We start from the raw sequence: 10663 nt of genomic DNA on the forward strand, positions 1-10663 counted from the left end.
GGGCGGAGCGAGCAGTTATGGCTGCTCTCAGTTCCATCCCCAGGAGCTCTGCCTCTCAGAGTCCCAGCAACCGCTGCAAACCTCGGAGAGAAAGCTGCCTTTGAGTTCCGACCGAAGCCAGACAGTCCCGCTTCTCCCGTTTGAGTCTGGGTCCCTAGAGACTCACCCGGATCTGGAGCTCAGAGTCTGAAACTCCCTCCCAATTGAAAACAACAACCGCGCCCTCAGCCGCCAGCCCACTCCGCATGCACTCCGCACCTTAGTGTTTCACTTCAGCACTGCGCCTCCTCTGAGTTGGTATGCTATTCTCTTTCCTCCTAGTTGTAGAACTTCCACTTAGCCAGCCTTCCTGTGGTTCTGGATGATGTCCGTTCCATCTTTTAGTTGTATTTATGAAGTGGTTGTTCGAGGCAGCAAACTCCGGAGTTAACCTATGTCGCCATCTTGGTTTCTCTGGAAATTCTGCTTCTTTGTTACTAATGTTGTGGCCCCACCCCATAACAAAGAAACAATTTCTGGAGGATGAGGCCCAGGAATCAGGATTTTAAAAAGATTACCAGGTGATTCTAATGTGCAGCCAAGGTTGAGAACCACTGGTCTAGAGTCTACCACGGTTGGGCACAGTGGGTTCTTAAACTGGACCGGAGGGCCGGAACAAAAGCATGGATGGAGTGTTTGTGTGAACTAATATAAATTCAAAGTAAACATCATTACATAAAAGGGTATGGTCTTTTTTTTTTTTTTTTTTTTTTTTTTTTTAGTTTTATTCATTTCAAACGGGCCGGATCCGGCCCGCGGGCCGTAGTTTGCCCACGGCTGGGACTGTTGAGGCAAACCGGAACACATGAACACACAAGACAATTAGTACGCAATCACACAAGGTTTATTTACCTATTCCTAGTGGGTCCTAGGCTCCAGCAAAGGCCACCCGCGGTGCACACAGGAAGACGGGGACAGACCTGTGGCCGCAGTTGGTTCAGGCTCGCACAGCAGAGCAGTCAGTCAGGGGCTCACCTCACGGAGCGACATGGAGTCCTCCTCTCATCAGGCAGGAGACCTCGACTGAAGACAGTCGGGTGCTTATATAGCCGGTAGTAAACAACTTGTGTCTTATCGGTGTGGGCCAGATGGTGTGCCTTATGCTAGGAGCAGGGCGTTTACACTTTAGGGGCTTAGGGCGTTTACATCAAGATATTGGGACGTTCACCATGTTTATTACATTTTGGAAGTTACAGAGTATTGGGGTCTCCACACAGCAAACATTTCACACATTAGAGGGGTTTCCTTATGACCATAACATCATAACAGTATGGGAGACAATCTCTGTGGTTCTATTGGCCCTTTCCATTTTGTAATAACCTGCTCATTTGGTAGATATTTTTACAGTGACCAAAACAGCATTTAAGACATCCAGCATGAATCTCCAAGGATGCTACAGTTATAAATGTAGGTAATTAAAACTTCTATTTCTGTTTCTGTAGAATTTGTGAAGTATTGTGGGGGAAGCAGGTTAGGCAACTAGAGACTTTCCTGAGTTGCTATTACAGTGATGACCAAGGTAATCTTGTACTGCAATCCTATAAAACCTCTGGCTGTCCACCACCTCCTATACGCCTTGTGAAAGGCAAAAGAAGACAGGTCGCTGAGGCGCTCCTGGCTAATTCACCTGGAGAAGGTTAAGTGCAAGGGAATTCAGAACCCAGAGGCAATTAAAACTCAAAGAGGAATCGCTAACATTTTCAACAATACTTACATTTGCAACAATATTTACCTTTGCAAAGCCTTTTGTGCTTAACAGGAAATCATTGTGGTTGTGCTAGTTTTTCGTTTATTGTTTTGTGTCATTTTTAAGAGAGCTCTATAAGCCATAGAAAATAAAACAAAGACAGATAAATTACATCAGTGGTTCTCAACCTTCTGGCCCTTTAAATACAGTTCCTCATGTTGTGACCCAACCATAAAATTATTTTCGTTGCTACTTCATAACTAAAATGTTGCTACTGTTATGAATCATAATGTAAATATCTGATATGCAGGATGGTCTTAGGCGACCCCTGTGAAAGGGTCGTTCGACTGCTAAAGGGGTCATGACCCACAGGCTGAGAACCGCTGAATTACATCTACACACACCTCCAAGAATTTACAATATTAGTTATCATGCTTTATATTTGTGAAAGTCATTTTTTTTATTTTAAACCTTAAGGTTTGAACAGTGTTTTTAAGCAAAAGGTAATTTTTTTTGTTTGCAATTCAATTGAGCTTGCTTTTCTTTAAAAGCAAATTTCCCTATCCCTTTAGACACACAGAAAATTAGCAATACATATCATGTTTTTATTTCAGTGTCTCTGCAGTAGACATAGGACAAGATACTAATCTAATTCACAGTAGTACAGTGATGATGAATTATTGATTATTTTCAAAGAGTTGTGCCTTCTTAGATAACATTTTCTATGTAAACACCAAGTGTATTATTTCCTTTGCTCATTTTAGGGTAAAAAAGAAATAAATATCACTTTACATTTTTTTAATCTTTGTATCTTTCAAAAACATAAGAAATTGATGTACTTAGCAAAGTAAGTTCATTTAAATCCAAAAGATTTCGAAGGTGGCCTTGAATCCTATTATGCTGATCCCAGTATATCCATCTTTCTTTTTAGCAGAGTGATACTCTCAAATGTTGCAATTTGTAATATTGCAATGGTCAATATTGTAAAATCCTGCAATTTATAATAGTCACACTTTAAAATGCTCTTATTCTGCTTTCAAGAATTTTCCTACTATACCACAAAACAACAGACTTTTAATAATTTCTGGTGAGAACTCATGACCAGTGTTTTTATTTTTTAATCAGAGTTAGATCATACCTACGATTTCTTCTATCTTTATGAGGTAGTTTTACGTAGTTCTTTATTTAGTCAACACATATTTATGGAGCATTTACTATGTGCCAAGCCCAAAATTTAGAAACAGAGAAAAGTGGTTCATTTGTGCCTTTTTAAAAGATAACATCTTGTATATTTCTGTACTTTATAAACCATAGACCTCAATACAGCCGGCCAGTGAATAAAGTTGTTTTGTTCAATGCTGTTTCATTATAATGTTGATGGGGCAGGGGGCAGGGAATTGATTCCCAAGGCCAGGGCCACTGTCTGTTTGCACATTCCTCCCAGGTTTGCTGGGTTTTCTCTGGCTCCTTCCGTTTACTCCCACATCTGAAAGATGTGCACGATAAGTGAAATGGCGGTCTAACTTGTCCCAGGCTGATTGTGGGTGTGGGTGAGGTGCACCCTGAGATGGAAGGGCGTCCTGTCCAAGGTGGGTGCCCACCTTGTGCCCTGAGTTGCTGGAACAGGCTTTGGCCACTCACAACAATGAACTGGGATAAGCAGGTTGGAAAATAAGGATCTTCTCTGTCTTTAATGTCGACACATTTATAGAGTATTTCATAGCTCACATTTATTTCAATGTTTCCTATTAGCAGTGTTTGGGGCCCTTATTAGAAGTTTGGTGACAATTTTGTGAACAGACATATGCTGCAGGAACTTATCTCTATTTTTTATCAGTTGGCCTCGGGAAAAATTGGTTTCGTTGTACCTCATTTCGCTTAAAGTCTATAGAGAACTATAACACTGAGGACTTACTGTATTAGTTCCCAAAGCACTTTGCTTTTAAACCCTAAATATCATTGTACCTGACTCCTAAACCTACACTTCTCCAGTTTTCACTTGTGCTGTATGCTGATCTTCATGTTAGAAACTGAGCCTGCTCTTATACAAACTGTCAAAGGTGATAAGATGCCAGGGGAGGTACAGAGTTTACCGTGGCAAATTATCCAGCAGTTTTCAAGAGAACTATGGGGTTTGCATTTAACTCTTTATGGGCTTATTGTCCTTCTTCCCCTCCTCTTCCTCCTTCTGTTTGTTCTTATTAAAATTATAAACGCATGTGGTTTAAAAAGGTAAATACCTCTACAAGGCTTTTTAATATATAATCAATAATCCCACCTTCCTTCTACTATTACTCTATCCCTAGAGACATCCACATTCAACTATTGTAGCCTTTCTTCAGTATTTACCTCCATATTTCTACATAACACCTAGCATTGTCATCTCTTCAGTTGTACAACTTTTTGTTTTACATGGAATATTTTCGAGTTTGTGTGTGTATGTGTGTGAGTGATTTTTTTTTGTTTTGGTTGGATTTCCATACATAAATTTATAACACCCCAAATATTCACCAGTTGTCTAAATCAGGGGTCAGACACCTTTTTTTTTTTATAAAAGAGACCGATTGTGAATATTTTAGACTTTGTGGGTCACATACAGTTTCTGCTGCATATTTTTTTCCAACTTTTTGAAAATGTAAAAGCCTCTCATAACTCACAGGCAGGAAGTTTCAGGCCTTGGGTTAGTTCTGGACTTTGGGCTACAGTTTGCCAACTGCAGTCTAAATCGTCCTGAAAGACATTCAGATGTATCAGGTATTCCATCAATTTCATAATCTTAAAGAAGATTCTTCTACAGATTAAAAAAAATTTTTTTTATTATTTCAGAGAGGAAGGGAGAAGGAGAGAGAGAGAGAGAAACATCAGTGATTAGAGAGAATCATTGGTCAGTTGCCTCCTGCATGACCTGTACTGGGGATTGAGCCGGCAACACGGGCATGTGCCCTGATGGGGAATTGAACCATGACCTCTTGATTCATGGGTCTATGCTCAACCACTGAGCAACCGGCCAGGCAAGATTCTTCTAGAGGTTTTTAACTTGTTCTAACCTGAACTGGTTGCCCTTGATTCTGAGAGTACACAGTCTTCTTTATTCTGCTCTGACCATTATCCTGAAGATTCAGCTTCACCTCTCATCTGTGCAGGGTTCCATCTCCATTAACCAATGTCTTTCTCTTTCTTGATTTATTCCCTCATTCTGGTGAAGTGCAGGCTTCAGTAGCTTTGTGAGAGGTAAAAAAAGTAAAAATTTTGAGACCTTGCATGTAAAAAAAAAAAAAAAAAGAGTCTTATTCTTTCCTCACACTTGGTTGACATAATGTGGCTGGGTATAAAATTACAGATTAAACATCATTTTTCTTGAGAATTCTATAGGTATTTCTCCACTGTCTTCTAGATCTCGGTGTCACTATTGAAAAGTGTGAAGCAATTGAGCTTCCTTTATGTATGACTATTTTTTCTCTCTGGGAGTTATTTGAACTTCTTTCAGGTCCCAGGATTTGAAACTTCATACTGATGTTGGTCTATTTACATTGGTTTGTTAGGACATCCCAAAACCTTCTTTGAAATTCATGTCCTTTGGTTTGAAAGAATTCTATAAATTATTTTCTTAATTTCTTTTTATACTCTCATTTTTTTTTTCTATTCTCCTTTCTGGAACTTCTGTTTAAATAATGGACCTCTTCAACTGGAATGCTAATTTTCTTTTCTTCTTTTGCACTTCTCTGTTACCTTTGATTCTTTCATTGCTGCTCATATTTTCAATTTTAATTTGTTTTCTGCATATTTAAAGCATCCTGTTTGTTTCATAGCTGTAATACCTTTCCTCTATCTCTGAAGCTATTACTAGCTTTAAAAAACATCTTACCCACCTTGCGTAGTCTTTGTTCTCCAAGTTGCTTTTCTCTGTTTCCTGTTTCATTTTAGATGGTTCCCTCGGATATCTGGTAATTCTTGGATATCTGTTAATATTTAATATTTAGTGATCACAGATTGGAAGCTCAGAACATATGCGTGAGACTAATCATCAGTGAGTTTCTAGGAGTGTTCTGACTGGGCCATATTATTGGAGGACTTGGGATTTTCAGTCTAATTAGATCTTTCCTCTTGGAATGGTCCATTCTGAAGACTTTTCCAGCCTCCTACCAGGAAGATAAAGGCTTTGTTTCAGCATTTGAGGAACTAAATTCGGAAAATTAGAGAAATGGGTCCCAGCAACTAATATGCACATTCATTCAATCCTATTTTCTGTTTGGCACTCCTGCCTTCAGTTGAACCTGTCATCTGCTAATTTAGAGACCCTCTGTCTTTACCCTTTCCAAAGAATAGGCATATCAATTTTTATTCTTCTGTTGGAGTGGAGACTAGTTGATGATTCCCTAGTCACAGTGTGTATGTGTTGGAGTGTGTTGGTGGGATAGGTGGCAGGGAGGGGGAAGAGGGAGGAAAACTAAGGTATTAAAAACTTCTTAGACAAGTTGTTCTAAAAAATTGTAGTTTGTCTCCACTTCTAGAAGTACTTGATGCTACAAATTCTTGAGATCTTTTGGGATATCTGTGGGAGTTCGAATTAGGTTATTTCCTGGTTTTCTCCACTACTATTCTAGGATTCTGCTTTTTCAATTCTGCTCAGTTTTTGCCTCTTCTATCTAGCTCTTTCCAGGTCCCACAAATCTGTTGGTGTTTCTATTTTTCTGTGCTCCTCACAGGTTTATGCCTTGTAAGTGGCAGTGGTAGGGAAACCCTTTCATTTCAGTTCGGTTTTAGGAAGCTACAAAATTTGATGTATGTAATCTAACATTTTTACCTAGAAGTTTATATGTGCTTCTTAGTTTTCCATTCCTTTCATATATATCATCATTCAAATGTCTTTGATTTTCAAATAGCATTAACCTTTTTACCTTTATATTCAAGAATATTACCATTTCTATAGCTCCAAATGCTTTCATGGGTGATATGCACTAAGAGGAATAGATAAAGATTGCTGGTTTACAAAAAAAAATGCTGAGTTTTCATGTAACAAATTCTTTCAATCACACATAGCTCTCATGATTATATATATATATATATAAACATATATACATATATTTTTTTAATAGTCACCGTGAAGATAATTGTCAGGTTTTGTCACCTGAACACTGGTATGGTAAAAAAAAATAAAGTTTCATGTTGATTAGTTTAACACTGCAGTGAGGAATCTAACCAAAGACAGAATTTAGTTAACTTCAAAGTAGAGACCAGATTTAGTAATGGAGAGTAAAGCCCTTCTTTGTTATGTTATGGCCCACAAGTTAATCCAGGAAGCTCTGGTGGGCTTAGTTGCAGATAGGAAAGGACTCAAACTAGATTTTGAGGAACATTTTTATGTAGGCAGGCCAAGTCATGCTTATCTAGGATTCTCTAATTGAATGCCATGAAATGATGCACTTACCACAAGCTGCAACAGCAGAATTTAAATGACAAAATGAAGCAAAACAAAAAACAAGATAACTGGGAAGTGGAGATGAGAACTTAATTGAACGAAACTCAGAGCATTACTTACCTGAAATCAAGCCACAAGATTGCCTTCTGGTCAATTGGAACCTGATATATTATCAATTTTCATCTAGTTGGAATAGCTTGTTTATCACGAGGTTGGTCAGAATACGTTTGAAACCAAATATTCATTTAATGGATGCACTAATAATCAGCAATTAAATTATTTGCAGAGTTGAAGGGTATTAGTCATAGTTGTCTAAAATAATTTTCCCTTGAAAACACCCTAATAATGTTTAAAAAGTCACAAGGCATTACCTGTTTGCTCACCTTATAATCTGTTTCATAGTCACACACCTTATCAACAATCTAACACCAACATTATAGCAACAATGCTATAGTGTTGCTATAGCGAAGAGGAAAGTTGGCGATAATTAGATTTATTCCATTCCTGCAGGGCTTAAGCCATTTCATACAGCACCATAGTTATTTTTGACATCTACTTTACCAATAAGAGCAAGAAATACAAAGACAGTCTAAGAAGTGATGTTTCTTCCAAGGAGTTGACAATCTGAGGAGGAAAAAAACACATATATGCATAACCCATGGACACAGACAATAATGTGGTGAAGGTGGGGGGTGGGGCAGGTGCAGAGTGGAGAGGGTCAATGCGGGGGAGGGAGAGGGGACATCTGTAATACTTTAAACAATAAAGATAAATTAAAAAGAAAAAAAAAAACACAAGAAAAACACTTATGGTAGAAAATAATTCAAATGCTAAATTATCGTGTCTCCAAATACAAAAGAAGTTCCAATGAGTGTGGTTAATAAAGATGGAGCAGGAAGGCCGGGGAGGGTTGGGGGGCAGGAGGGATGGGGGTAAGAGATCAACCGAAGGACTTGTATGCATGCATAGAAGCATAACCAATGGACATAAGACACTGGAGGGTAGGGGCGGCCAGGAGATTGTTAAGGGTGGGGAAAAAAAAAAGGACACGTATGTAATACCCTTTGTAATATTTTTAGCAATAAAAATAAATAAATAAATAAATAAATAATCATTTAACCATAAAAAATAAAAAAAAAAGATGGAGAGTCTGAAATGAGTTTTAGCAGAGAAGGATTTGAGCAGGTAGCAGACAAGAAAGGAGTTAGGGAAGCCCACAGAAGAGAGGGAAAGAGGACTCGAAACATTTGTGCTCTGCAACCTGGGGTAAAATAGTATTTAAGTTTTAGGAAGATTAATACAATTAAGTGCTGGGAACCAAAATAAGAGTGAAAGTTTCTACTCACAAGAAAATTTCATAATTCATAGAATTATCAATTACAACTGAATACTGATACACCCCTGATTTGTTACTGGACATATATAAGGAGTTGCTCAAAAAAAACTATAGCCTCCCTATTTCAATTTCTAGAAATAAATTTAAGCCAAAAAAAAAAAAAATTAGAAAAGTTTTTCTCCCAATGAGAAATTCTGGTTAGGGAGTGATTTGTATTATATTCTCAAGCTGGATATTAACTTGAATGACAGGGAAGAATGAGGACTCAAGAGGCTAGATATACAATAGCTAAGATTTGGAAACAGTGTAAGTGCCCATCAGCAGATGGATTAAAAAACTGGTACATCTACACAATGGAATACAATGCTGCTGTAAAAAAGAAGGAACTCTTACTATTTGCAACAGCATGGATGGTCCTGAAGATCATTATGCTAAGCAGAATAAGCCAGTTGGAGAAAGATAAATATCACATGATCTCACTCATTTGTGGAATATAATGAACAACAAACTGTTGAACAAAAATAGAGCCAGAGACATAGAAGGATCCAACAGACCTTCCAACCTAAGAGGGAGGATGGCGGTGGGGAGTGAGGATGGGGGATGGGGGTGTAAGAGATCAACCAAAGGACTTGTGGGCATGCCTATGAGCATAACTAATGGACACAGAGAGTAGGGGGGTGAGGGTAGGTGCTTGGGGGTGGAAGTAGCCAGGGAGAGGTCAATGGGGGGAAAGAAGACATATGTACTACTTTAAACAATAAAGAATTTAAGTTAAAACAAACAAACAAAAAGAGGCTGGATAAACTTATGATGCCATGTTATATAACTGAAATTTTCACTTCAGCTCTAACATCAGAGATTTTCCCATTTATTGAAAATATATAAAATATATAATAATCATACTGATTCTTTGCTTTTCTAAAAATAGTTCTTGCCCTAGCTGGTTTGGCTCAATGGATAGAGCGTCGGCCTGTGGACTGAAGGGTCCTGGGTTCAATTCCAGTCAAGGGCACATGCCTAGGTTTCAGGCTCGATCCCTAGTAGGGGGCATGCAGGAGGCAGCCGATCAATGATTCTCTCTTATCACTGATGTTTCTCTCTCTCTCCCTCTCCCTTCCTCTCTAATGTTAATAAAATATATTTAAAAAAACAATAAAAAGTTTATTCTAAAAGTTTAGATTTATAGAATTACTATAAAGATAAAATGGAATTCCTGTTATATCCCTCCCTATTCTCTATTCTCTATAACTAGAGGCCCAGTGCATTGGACATCCCTCTTGCAATCCAGGACCACTGGCTCCTAACCACTCAAATGCCTGCCTGCCTAATCGCCCCTAACCACTCTCCCCTGCCTGCCTGATCACCCCTAATTGCCTCTGCCTTGGCCCCCACCACCATGGCTTTGTCCGGAAGAATGCTTGGAAGGATGTCTGGTCTAATTAACATATTACCCTTTTATTAGTATATAAATAAAAGGGTAATAGGCTAATTAGACTGGAAAGCCAAACAACCTTCCTGACATCATCTCGGATATCCTTCCGGATAAAGCTGCAGCAGCAGGGGCCAAGGCAGAGGTGGTTAGGGGAGATCAGGCAGGCAGGTGAGCAGTTAGGGGCAATCAGGCAAGCGGTTAGGGGCGATAAGGCAGGCAGGCAGAAGGGTTGGGGGCGATGAGGCAGGCAGGCAGTTGAGCGGTTAGGAGCCAGTGGTCCTGGATTGCAAGAGGGAAGTCTGACTGCCAGCAGTTGAACAGCCCCCAAGGGGTCCCAGATTGCCAGAGGGTGCAGGCCAGGTGAGGGACCCTCCCCTCCCACCCCCCCACCCCCCACCGCACGAATTTCATGCACCAGGCCTCTAGTAGTTTATATTAGTGTGACACATTTGTCGAAAGCAATAAACCAATATTAAAACATTAAATTCCAGCCCTGGCCAGTTGCTCAGTGGATAGAACATTGGCTCACATACAGAAGGGTCATGGGTTCAATTCCAGTTAAGGTGTGTACCTCAGGTCCTGGCCCTGGTCAGGCACATGCAGGAGGTAACCAATGTTTCTGTCTCTCCCCCTCCCTTCCACTCTTTAAAAATCAATGGAAAAATATTCTCAGGTGATTAACAACAAAAAAAATTTATTAAAAATAAACAAACATTAAATTCCTTATTTTATTCACATTTCCTATTTTTC

General features: G+C 39.2%; 1 long non-coding RNA gene across 2 annotated transcripts; it reads right to left on the reverse strand.

The window, feature by feature from the left end:
- Positions 1–761: 761 nt before the first annotated feature.
- Positions 762–8157, reverse strand: LOC118651503. Of its 2 annotated transcripts, XR_004966273.1 has the most exons (3): positions 4774–8157; positions 4384–4517; positions 762–1858 (listed from the first exon to the last, which is right to left on the reverse strand). It is a non-coding gene; the product is annotated as an uncharacterized LOC118651503 (long non-coding RNA). The 2 variants fall into 2 exon arrangements; XR_004966272.1 differs by lacking the exon at positions 762–1858 and having other exon boundaries at positions 3560–4517.
- Positions 8158–10663: the final 2506 nt, after the last annotated feature.

The sequence above is a fragment of the Myotis myotis genome, unplaced genomic scaffold (genome assembly GCF_014108235.1).
Source record: "Myotis myotis isolate mMyoMyo1 unplaced genomic scaffold, mMyoMyo1.p scaffold_m19_p_3, whole genome shotgun sequence".
Lineage (NCBI taxonomy): Eukaryota > Metazoa > Chordata > Mammalia > Chiroptera > Vespertilionidae > Myotis > Myotis myotis.